The 13,139-nt window shown below is 29.4% G+C and overlaps 1 protein-coding gene across 2 annotated transcripts in view; it reads right to left on the bottom strand.

The window, feature by feature from the left end:
• LOC129984692 (hemicentin-2-like) overlaps nucleotides 1-13,139 on the bottom strand; it is a 580,433-nt gene that overhangs the window by 212,714 nt on the left and 354,580 nt on the right. The gene's annotated exons all lie outside the window — the stretch shown is intronic.

Here is a 13,139-nt window from a genome sequence, read left to right as displayed (position 1 = left end):
TTAGTCCCCTTTTTTATTCAATAATGTTGTTTTATTATAGAATTTCACCATTATTTATATTTATTGTTTAACATTCCTTAAATTATTGTTTAACATTCCTTAAATTACTGTTTAACATTCCTTAAATTATTGTTTAACATTCCTTAAATTACTGTTTAACATTCCTTAAATTATTGTTTAACATTCCTTAAATTATTGTTTAACATTCCTTAAATCCAATTAAACTAGATTGCAATTTTGCAGTGATATGTATTTATGCTACCTAGATGTATCCTACATGTACGATATTGTCTACCACTGAAAGTTCATTATTTCTGCAGATAAGCAAAAATAATTCATTTGGGTATACAACTTGTTTCACCTTGACATCGAAATTTGAATAACCTAGATTATGAGTCTTTTCTTTCTGTGTGTTTCTAAGGTAATATACTAAATTGCTTTATTGTATTTTTCAAAACTTTAACATTGCTTGTATAATGTATATATTACTGCACATAAAATGCAGGCATGTTTGAATATAATTTAGTCTGATTAATGAACTGCGCAAAAGTAAATATATAGGAAGATAAAATACTAATGAGAAATGTGTTATTTTTGTAGCCTTTCAGGTATATGATGTCTGCCTTTCAAACATTTCATTCAGAATGAATAATTAATTCCATTTCAATAATTAGATGTAGAAATCAACAATAGGAATACTTTGTTGATACAGATATATTTTACATATATGCTTTTATTACAGAAATACTATTTACAGTGATATGATAAATGTCCAAGTTATCAAGACAAATGCCACAACACGTTATTCATCATATAAAAGAAACTACAAGAAAAAATTGGAAATTAACGAAAGGGAAAGTTTTATCTAGCTCGTGCTTTCATTGTACGGGGGTTTTCGTTTATATATTCGATTTGAAAAGATTTCTAAAGTAAAAAAATTAAATTCGACCATTATACTATAGTCTAATTTAATATAGTAAACATGGTTTAAAAATTGGGTATGACAAAGCTAAATATCTGATTTTCTATTCTTTCTTCATTTCTTATCTTTTAAAACGATTTTATTATAATTTTAAGTAAAAACTGTATTAGATTTGACTATGAAGATACACAACAAAGCTCTCATTCTTTTTAAAATGATATATATATATATATACATACATACATACATAAGTATATACATATACATACATACATACATACGCATATACATATACATACACACATATACATACACATCATACACACATATACATACACATCATACACACACACACACATACATACACACACACACACATACACACACACACACACACACACATACACACACACATACACACACACACATATACACACACACACACATACACACATATACACACACACACACATATACACACACACACACACACACACACACACACATACACACACACACACACACATACACACACACACACATATATATATACACCATTTAATTTTATCTGGTATCCAGCGGGAGAACTTTCCCCAATATTTTCTTGCATTCTCTCTAATACTGGCTTTATTCCAAAGAACGCATTGATGGCATTGGCGAACTATAATTATAAAATACTCTTTTGGTGTGAATTTGTCTAATTCTGAATTACACCGAGCTATGCTTGTAGTCGCCAAATTCCATACCAAATTTCATGTATTTAAGTCATTGCATGTTTTTATTACCGCTTTTACTCGTTTCCGAAACTATAGACCGACAGATGATCAACCTCTTGTTGGATTTGGCCCAAAATTTGATAAGTGACTACACTATAGAAATTAAATCTGTGTACTGATTTTTATTTATCTAGTTCTCATCGTTTTGTAATTATTGTGTTAACTTTTATTCGGACAGACAGACAGACAAATAAACATCCTGCTAACGAATTTGCTCAACATTTGATAAAAATCTACAGATTTGATCTGATAAAACTCATACAAAATTTCATTCATTTAGATCAAAGCGTTTTTAAATTACCTTTTTCATAGACAGACAGACATTTTTCAGAAATGCGTTTTCCGAACTCAGGGAAGCCTAAATCGTGGAGACTCATCCAAATCTCGAGTTCGTATTTTTAAATGATTACTATACTTTCTATATGAGAAAGTAGAAAACTATTAAATATATAAATTTTCTCGATTATCCTCAGAGCAATTTTCTTGAAAAAAATTATAATTAAAAAACGCAGTTTTTTTAAAATGAATTCTATATTATTTGCCAACAAAGTGATGACATATTTGGAAGAAAAATGAATTCAATCTTTCCTTTCTCATATTTTATGCAAAATAAAATATATTACTATTGTAAAACTATTGTAAAACATTCTACGTTCAATTTAACCATGTCTTTACTTAATTAACAGAGTTCCATACGTATTATAACTATTTCACAAAGGTTATAACTTTATTTTAAAGAAAAGGAAATTCAACGTCTTACTTAAACAAATCGTCATTAAAATTATTACTTAAACTCTTGAAAAGGTGAATATTAATTAACTGAACTAATCAAAAACATCCTTTGTTAAAGAAACAATACTTGCGCAAAATCTGCTCCTAATAAATACTACATTCTCTCACATATTCTAAACTCTACATCATCAGAATTCTTATTTACTAAAGAATAGGGTTTACTTTAAAAGAAACTGTTTCCTTTAAACAATTACTGAAATGATTGTTTCGAAGAAGCTTTTAAAATTATTGCCGAAATTGTGCCGAAAGCTAAATTATGATGAGATGCCTCATACATAGCCTAAGCCAAAAACAAAAATATACACGGTGGTTGTTAAATAACATTTTGGAGGCACCTGCAACTAAGATTAACGAAGAGAATGAAAACAAACTTCATATTCATTCATTCTTCATAAAAATGTTGTCGATGAATTATATTAAACTCAAAGGTAGATCAACACATTGAAAATGCAACTATAATCTTGATTAATAAAAGAATTGTTTTTGAAGAATGTCTATTATCCTATATATATATATATATATATTTGTCACTCGAATTTTAAGGAAATATCACATACTTTATTTTCCGCGCATTTCCCAGACAGCACATCCTCTTTTAAAATATTATACAATATTGTGCGATATTACATCGTTTGATATTCACCAATATTTTACAATATTGCTAATATTGTGCGATATTACATCGTTTCATACTCACCAATATTTTACAATATTGCTAATATTGTGCGATATTACATCGTTTCATATTCACCAATATTTTACAATATTGCTAATATTGTGCGATATTACATCGTTTCATATTCACCAATATTTTACAATATTGCTAATATTGTTTAATATTGTACAATATATGTACAATACTAGGGTTATTTTGATTATTTATTTCAATGATTTTGTGACGATAATGACAGCATCTCTCCTAACAGTGACTTTTGGTGCTATTTTTTAGTAGTGATTTTTTTTTATCACTTGAGAATATGCTGCTGGTTTGGGGATGATATTTGTACCCTCCCCCCCCCAACTAAAAAAAAGGAACTGATAAATATAAAAGCCTTGGGTTATCGAAGATTACTGACTATGGAAATTAGCTTTAAAACTTGGATTGTAGAAGGCATAGAAGTCTGAAGTACCACCAGATTTAACTCTAATTATATTATAAAAGAATTCAGCAAAAAGGATTACAGAAGGAAATTTGATCTACTTTTTTTTTTCAAAATATTTCGGATGTTCGCTTTATCAATACCTTTAATGGGAACAATTATGGTTTAAAAATCCAGTTCTCGGTAACCAAAATTTATATAGCAAATGGGAAGTATTTTGGTATGATAACTTGAAATTTGCAATAGCAGATTCTTAATTTTTTTTTTTTTTTTGCTGGAAATTTTTATGTTTTGAAATTTATATCTCCATGCCTTTGATAGACTGCATTTCGAATTTGGTTTCATTAGGTTCATTAGTTTTAGCTGCAGATGACACCAAACAGCAGAAGTTATTGTAAGCCATCTTATATTGTGGATTTATCAAATTCATTGATATATACAACATGAAATCTCATATTTACAGAAGAAAACAGTTCCGTCCAAAGGAATCAGCTTTATTTACTTAAACAATTACCGAAAAGACCATCCTTAAGAAAGTGTTAAAATTAGTGCCAAAATTACCAAACGATGAACCGACGAGCACTTTAAAGCTTCACCGAAATAGATCAAGAGCATCCCTTTCCCGAGCGGCACATTTAAAAGGGTTGAAATTCTCCCAGAAAAACAATAAGACCGAAACCCCTCCCGTAAAGTAATTGAAGTCGCCGGCCATTTAGAGGAGGGGGTCTTCCTGACAGATGGAATCGGTTTCTGCAAAGGATGGTTCTGACAGCAACCGCCGACAGGGGCCTGGCAAAGGACCAAAAGAGGAGGCATTGCCATTAAGTAAAGGTCTCTTTCAGTGGAGACACCTGAATTGGGGATAAAACCTCAGATGCCTAGCGGCGGACATTAGTCGAGGAAGGTGGTTTTTATTTCATTTATTTGTTTTTTTTCCCCTTGTCTATCCTTTTGTAGAAAAATTTACGTGGGCGGAAGCGGTCTTCAACAAAGCAAGTGAAGTCGCTTCATAACGGAAGTTTGGTTTGATTCGTTTCTTGAAAGGGATGAATACACATTTTCCTTTTGTTATTCCGATTTTAAAATAGAAAACGTTTCGCCCCCCCCCCCCCCTTTTAAAGCTCTTTGCCTCTCTAAGTAAATATTAGACGTTTTAAAGAATCCAAACTTAGTATTTATTTCTGTAAGATGTAAAAGGTTTGTTTTGTTTCGAATTGTTTTATGTAGTTGATTGTATTTTAAGGCATATTCCTTTACTTAAATATTTGTTAAGAAGGTAAATTTTGATAAATGCTTTAAACATGACACTATGTGGAATGAAGTATATTCTAATTGTTTTACAAAACATTACATATATTTTAATCTTAGAGTAAATATTAAATCGCTTAAAAATTTCCTAAATACAAAGAATAAATGCAATTACTGATATATATATGTGGTAAAGGATAATTGTGTTACGGTCGTCCACTGCTCAATTGTATAAGATCTATTACTATTGCATAGTTTGTTACTTTCTCATATATGTAGTATATAGAGAGTACACGATGCGTCATATTACAACGTCAAAACTTCCAACTCGAGACGTTGACGGATCTCCACGTTTTAGACTTCCTTGATGTCGAAAAACACATTTTTGGAAATTGTCTGTCTGTGACAAAAGTAATTTAAAAATCTTGAGCTAGAAATTCGACATACGTTCTTTACATCTAATTTGCATATTTCTATCAAATTATGAGTAAAATCGGTTCAGATAAAATTCGTCTGTCCGACTGTTCAAATATAAGTCAACATAATAACTACAAAATGAAGCGAGCTAGATAAATAAAATTATGTAGATAGATTTAACATCTATAGTGTAGATACTTAAATTTTGGGCTAAACCCAACAAGAGATTGACCGTCTGTCTGTCCTTCACTTTTAGAAACATGTAAGAGCGGTAACTCAAAATCATAATGAATTAAATATATCAAATTTAGTATGGGATTTTTTGAATCAAAGTGTAGTTTTGTGTCAGTCGGGTGAGAAAAACCTTTCTAAAGCACAAATTCGATTTTCAGATACTATTAACGGCGCATCAGGGATTATTCACCAAAATATTCGCTAAGGATGACCCGCTAGATTCAGTAAAAATTCTAAATTCACGTCAAACGTTAATATTCCGTAGCCATTGTACTTCAATGCCATGCAGGGCATTCTCTGGCACAACAAGTTTATTAGAGGGTGTATGCGAGAAAATAGCAATCCTATCCTTTAAGGCAGCAACATACAGCTTCGTATACAATATATTCCAAATTCTCAAAATTACCCAAAGCGATTAGACCAATTTAGGTAAAGTTCAAAATCTCATAATTTTGAAACGCATGTAATCTGTAAACTCGGGAATTTGAATGTTTTTAATATTGTAAACAAGCATCCTGCTGAGGATGCTAGGATATTATTTGCGTTCAGTTGCAATTAAATCAGTTGTGTACAATTCCCTCAAAAAGGGAGTTAAAACATCGAAATATGAGAGATTAAAACCGCATTTTTAAATAGTTTTATGATTGATCTATTTATTGTACAGTAAAACTTGTTTTTGCGCGGTCCTTTTTATGCGATTTCTTTAATGCGATATATGAATTTCAACGGCGTTAGCACCATTGTAATGTTTTCCCATCATTGTACAAGTAATCTTCAAGACGCTCGGTTTATTTGTTTTAAACGGTCTCCCGACAACGCACATTCCATTATTTTCGCTCGGCGCGCTAGCAACATACGCTTCGTATTCCCAGTTTTATCCACGATTCACGTGATTAAGGTTCATTTTATAGCGAGATTAAAGGTAGATAAATTAATTACTTTTGTTTATATTTGTATATAGTTTTTATGATTTTTATTTTATTTTTAGACATAAGTACTCCCTTAAAATAAATAATTGTAGCCAAAAAAAAAAAAAAGTGGAAAGAAAGACAACTCTATTAGCATTAAAAATTCTAATATTAAAGAGACTAGCAATCCATCTCCGTTTTAGATAACGATGAATAGCAGTGAATTATGTAATGTGCATCTTGAAAACTTCTCCATGGAGAAATGAAATGTTTTTAAAATGCTTCCAGGCGTAATTTATTTATTTTGTTTGAATGCACTTTCTCATGTATTTCTTAAATAATTGACGTATTTTCTAATTGCAACCTTTTTTATGCGGTACCTGTCCGCCGCATAAAAATTTTTTCTGTAGTATATCGTACAAAATTGTTTATTACATGTAAATATTTATGAAATTTTCGAATCTTTTTTTATGCGGTTTCTTTTATGCGGTACCAATCTACCGCATAAAAACAAGTCTTACTGAATATAGGAAGCTTCATAGTGAAGGCAAGTTCCATGACATACGATGCCATTAAATTAGTTTCTAAATATGGAAGAAACTTGCGTTTTAAAAATTTGATGAAACAAAGAAAACTGTATGAATCTCAAAATTATTAGAGTTATTGTTGAAAATAATGAAATATATAAAGAATTTTCAAAATGCAGACTAAATTCATATTATTAAAATGGCAATTTTTTAAATTTTAAGGTGGTGTAAAAATAAAATTTCACAATCTCTTCGAGGTACACTTTGTTTTTGATTATTTATCAACTTTTCAAAGATATACTTTTGAAGATGTAACTATAAATTCAACGATCTGTTATGCAGAAAACAAATACATGCACTTACTCTTTTATTAAGATGTACTCATTCGAGCAGCATGATCAGATATACACTTATACAGCTGTTACATATTCGCATTTCTAATTTTGCATATTCTACTCCTATGGAATTATGTGTGGTAAACATTTGACTAAATGTATTTAAACTTTTTTCTATAGCTGTCGTAAATATGTTCTCTTTTTATAAATTTAAATTCTGAATAACAAATATACTCTCGATTTTTTCTGTAACAGAGAGAAGAAATAAAAAAAAAATTATATATTTATTATATATATATATATATATATATATACAACACAGACATCATTTAATGATAAATATGAAAAATTAAACGAGTGTATATTGAAAAATTGAAAGTATCTGTCTAGGTTCTGACGAGAGTTTTCAAAAATACGAATATTTTAAAGTTTACATGATGTTTATTTTTAATATAAGGATAAAATGATGAATAAAAATTAAATTATTTCAATATATATGTAACTTTTGAAGAAAAAGCATATTTTGAAGTAAATTTTAGGATTTATGAAAGCTTTTTTTCCCAAAAATACTTACAATAACATTCATAAATCCACTTCTAGAGCATTCAACATCAAATCCATAGTTCATTATATTCGGCATAACATAACGAGAGCTAATTACAAATTTCAGATATCTTGATTATTTTTTGTGATCCGACGTTACTCATACAGTAGAATTATGAAAAAAAAAACTTGTTCGTTAAAAAATACATTTAAGGTTTTTAAATGCTTATAAATAAGCTTCCCTTATATGCCAATAGTTTGCAATAACATGATTTCTAATTGACATAGAGACAAAATAAAGATGTCACTAGAAACAGAAACAGATCTATTTTTAGAAACTGCAAAAATAAATACATAAATAAAAAGAAAATTTTCATTCAAATTCATGTTTTCAACATAATAGGACACCTTAAATGAAATAATTTTTACCAAAATTGTTTTTTTAAATTATTTTTATTCTCGAAAATTGAAATATCGATAAAAGGTCACATTATTAAAGTTTGCAACTGCAAAATTATGATAATTACTAACAGCCGAAATCGTAATCAAAAGATTAAGGAATTCTGTTGCGGGACGATTAGATTCAAATATTTTGTTTCCTTCTCACAGAAAAAAAAAGCAAAAACAAAATTTCAGCATAATTATTATTTTTAAGCTTTTCGGTTTGAAAACAAAACTAAATACCTTGCAGGGGTTTTAAAACCTACTAAAAGAGGTTCTGATCCATAATTAATGATTAGCGCTGGAAGTTTCAACAAAAAACTTTCATATAAGTCCCTTTCATTTATAGAACTTTTCCTAACAGAGACGGAAGTCAAGAAAAGATGACATTCCAAATGCTTTCTTTTTTTTCCAGAAATAAGAATAAAAATAATAATAAATACAAACGAAAGATAAAAGAAACTGGAACACTTTTTCCGAATTTAATTTTTATTTATTTCCTAAAAATAAACTCTGCGAGAAAGGAGGAATTTGACGTTTTTTTGGGGGAAAGAGAAAAAAAATAATAAAAAAAGGAGTTAGTGGTGAAAAAAATGGAGAAAATAATGATGCTACCGCTCTTATTAACGTCAAACACCTCACGCGGAAATTCCCTCCGCTTTAAAATCAAAAAGAATGTGCACAGATTGAGATACCAAAGAAGAAACAGAAGATAGAAAAATAAAAGAATGAAGAAATTCTAGAAATAAAGAAAAAAAGAAAAAAGCAAGAGAGATGAAACGATATTATCCTTCTTTCGATTTGCATTTGAAAAGAAAATATTATTTCATCTTTTTGATTTTGCTTTCGTTCCATAAGTCATCCCTTTGTCAAAAGCAGATTCAAACGTCATATTTATTTACCAAACTGAGCGCTATTGTTATTACCCGGCCAAGAAATGTCATCTCGAACGATGCAGAAATAAAGAGGCAATGAAGTGAGCGTTTTAATACGAGCTGTTTGGAGAAATCGCATACTTCAAATTTACGGATATCAATCCTTTTATTAGAAAACACAACGCAATCCGTGTCATTTGAGAAGCTGCTGGTTAACACTTCAAAGATTTCAAAGAGCGATCGTGATCTGAGAAAACAAACAAACACATGACAGAATGTACTTGACGCCAAGCGATTTTTTTTTAATACGCGAACTCAAATGTGTTTTTTTTTATCAGATTGAAATTCTTTTAGTATAATATATCTCTCATCATTTCTTTCTGTGACTTTAACCTTAAATACTATCATAAATCATATATATGATCACTGAAGAAAAAAAATATTTCATATTGAACTAAACGAAATGCACATTTATATAATATTGAGAAATTGAAATACAGAAATATCAATGAATAGAAAATTAAATAAAATAATATACGCTTACTTTTAAAGTTAATATATAATAAAATAACTGTTCAGCTCAAAAGTGTATTTCAAACTTTAATTCGTGATAATTCTAGAGTACAAAACTCTACGAGAAATCACATGTATGATGAGAAATGTCATGTACATTTCTACAAGTCTTAAGCTGACACTATACGATGCATTAAATCAACTCAAATATTTGAGTCAAATCATTTTTCAACTGCAAAAACAAATATTACTGTTACATGGTATTGTGAATATTTGATCAATTAACCTCAAGCTAGTGTTTGACTGTTTGAGTAGGCCGTTGATGTTCTTTTTTGACGTAGTAGTATTGTCTTGTTCCAATTTGTTAATTTTTTTTAAATGACACGAAATTAATTAATTAATATCTGATCAATGACACCAAAATGACTCGTGTCGTGTGGTCATACGTTTCACAAAAATTAATCGCTTGCTAAAAAGTTTCAAAATTTTGACTCGGCTGTAAAAGATTGATAACTACAAAAATATCGACGCATAACTTTGGAGGTTGGTAGGTCAAAGTTCAGCTAAATAATGCTACAAATTATCAAACGTCTAACGCTGGAAGATATTCATAGCTTCACGTAACATTAGACATAATAATAAAGATGTTTCAATAAAATTTAAAAAAAATTCTTTTCAACTCACAGAAAATTCATTAATGGAGTTTATTACAAAATGGGTTTTCAGAAAATCAATTACTTTCATTTTAATGAGTAGTTGTTTATTGTTTAATATGGCACTTGCCATGGAAAAGCCCGCTGTAAGAAGACAGCGATTTTAAGCCGGTGGGGGAACATCTCTTGTTTTATTATAGTAGAGCCATCTAGGGCCAAGAGAATGACTTAGTTACACATACGTCACAATCTTTTTTACGGGGTGGTGGACTTCATTCACTCATCCACATATCGTAATTTAAATCTGAATCAGAGAACGATCACAGCTGATCCAGTACCCCCAGTGGTATTACTCTCGACATGGAGGATTTTGTGACCATGACAGCGCGTCAGCCACCAAGCACGCGGGGAATCTTCGGCCAGCCCGGTTCGAACTCGCAACCAAAGGAACGCGAATCCAATGCTCTAACAACCAAGCTATCCCGGCCCTATTTTAATGAGTAGTATTAAATGTTACTCAATTTATAATAATCTTCATGGTTCTTACTTAAAGATCGTTTGTATAGGGTAGTGACACACAGCATATTTCTCTTCAGACCATAAATTACTTTTATTGCTACAAGAAGAGATATATCTGAAGATTTGCATCTCTTTCTGCAATAATTGGTCTTCAATACAGCACATGTATAAAAGCATTTTAACACTTCCCGTGGAATAAATATGCAAGAATGTATTAATACCTCAAGATAAATTTCATCATCATATGTCTAGCGGCTCACTTATGGACAAGGATTTAAGAACAAAGGCAATGCAGACGACATGCAAACTTTTTCTTTTTGAATTTCATTTGAAAAAGAAGTAAAGATTTTTCTACTTTTGAGTTAGAATAATACCTCGCCACATCGAAAACATGTTTTGATATCTCATCTACCTGGTAATTAAAAATTTTAAAGTTATATGTATCATCATTAAGTATTTCACAGCTATACATGGTACAATATCTGATGCCTTCATTTACATTTAAAGAGCTGTTCATGGTTCGAAGTTAAGCATAATATTGGATGTGCATTTGGATTTTGTGCGCTTGTTTAGTTAAAAATATTCTTGCCTATGCGGGGAAATAATTAAAAACCTCCCTTAGACAGAGATATTCCCTTTTCATATTGCATTTTTAATTCATATCTTCTTTATGAATACAACACTTCTTGACATTCTTCAACCCAAGATATTACGCTCGGTAAAAAAATTAAAATACAAGAAAAACAAAAACTTAGAAATATTTCATATTATTAATTGATAGTTTGAATAATTTTAAAGTTAAATTCATCCAGACTATTAATTATAATTAATCATTTCCAACTGGATCAAGTTATTGTTAGATAACATGCGTTGAAGTTCAGATACCTGCTGATTATTAAAAATGGTTATTCTGGTGATACTAGATGCCATCAATGGATCATTTAAAACCAGAAGCATGGAAGGAATATTTACATTATGTTTGTTTACAAAAAAATATAATCTAGGCGTTACACTTGTTTGAAATTATTGAATCCTAAATTGCAAGGACCTTCAGAGATAGCAATTAAAAAGAAAAATCATTGCTTTTAAAATAGGATAAGATACATTATTGCAATGCAATTTTTATATTTTTGAATAGATAAAGACATTTTATAAAAATAAAAAGTAATTTCGAAATTAAAAACTCAAAATACTTCAAATATAGACATGTCATATTATTGACTAACGATTGCAAAAAAACTTGTTTTGAAAAATCAAAATTACTAATAATTCCAGGAACTTTAATTAAAATTAAGAAATAAAACAATTAAATTTCCTTTTATCTATACAAATAGTTATTGAATTTCAAAAGTTAATCGAATTTAATCAACTTAATTTGAAAAATTATACTTTGTATTATAAAATATATTTTCTCCGAAAATTTTTCATAATATCCAATTTTACGTATCAGTTTACGTAAGAAAAATAAATGAGAATTTGCTCAGAAAATAAACTGAATAATTCGATTTGAAAGACATGTGATACATGGAAACTAAATTTCAACAAAAGATAATAATAAAAAAAATGTTATTAGATACATTTCGAGGTTTCATCACAACGAAAAAAAAAAAGAAAAAGTTATATCAAGTCAATTTCAATTTAAGCTAAGAATGTATTTTAACCTCCCTGATGTAAGGCAATGTATAAAATTATGTTTTCCAGAAACTAGCTTTCTTGAAATCTAGAAAAAAAAAATAGAAGCAGGATATGGAATTCGAACACTGAACAATAAAAATCTCAACAACAAAATGAAAGTTTCTAAAGAACGGAAATTCGAATTCAAAGTTTCTGAAAATCATTCTTTTTTTCCTTTGTATGATTCATTTTATGGGGAAAAATATCTCGGTAGACGTTTTTTTTTCTCCTCTAAAGAAAGTTTTCTTGATAAACAGACATTTTGAAGCATCGATCTGAAATTCGGAAACTCTTGATTTCTTTGTGCATTACCTTTTGAAAAAAGGTTTTGTCAACAATGCAACAAAAGCCGAGTTTATGAAGATGATATTAAGCGAAATAAGTTTCGGTTTAAAGAAAAGAATTTAAAATAAATGAGACTATTCGCAATCTTTGTAATACCACGAATATAATAACAAGCACAAGTTTTACTTATTCGTTACAATTTTATACATCGCATACTTCAATTCTGAAATATTCCTAGAAACTAAAATCTTTGATAATATTTTCCTCTAACCAGATAAAAATATTTTAAGTCCTAACTAAGGTAGAAAGATTTTTTCTATAATTCGGTATAAAACTGCAATTTATAAACATTCCTATGAAATTTTTTCTTTAGAAAT

This window comes from Argiope bruennichi, chromosome 9 (genome assembly GCF_947563725.1).
Source record: "Argiope bruennichi chromosome 9, qqArgBrue1.1, whole genome shotgun sequence".
NCBI classification, from domain to species: domain Eukaryota; kingdom Metazoa; phylum Arthropoda; class Arachnida; order Araneae; family Araneidae; genus Argiope; species Argiope bruennichi.
This window is presented reverse-complemented; position numbering and strand designations above follow the sequence as displayed.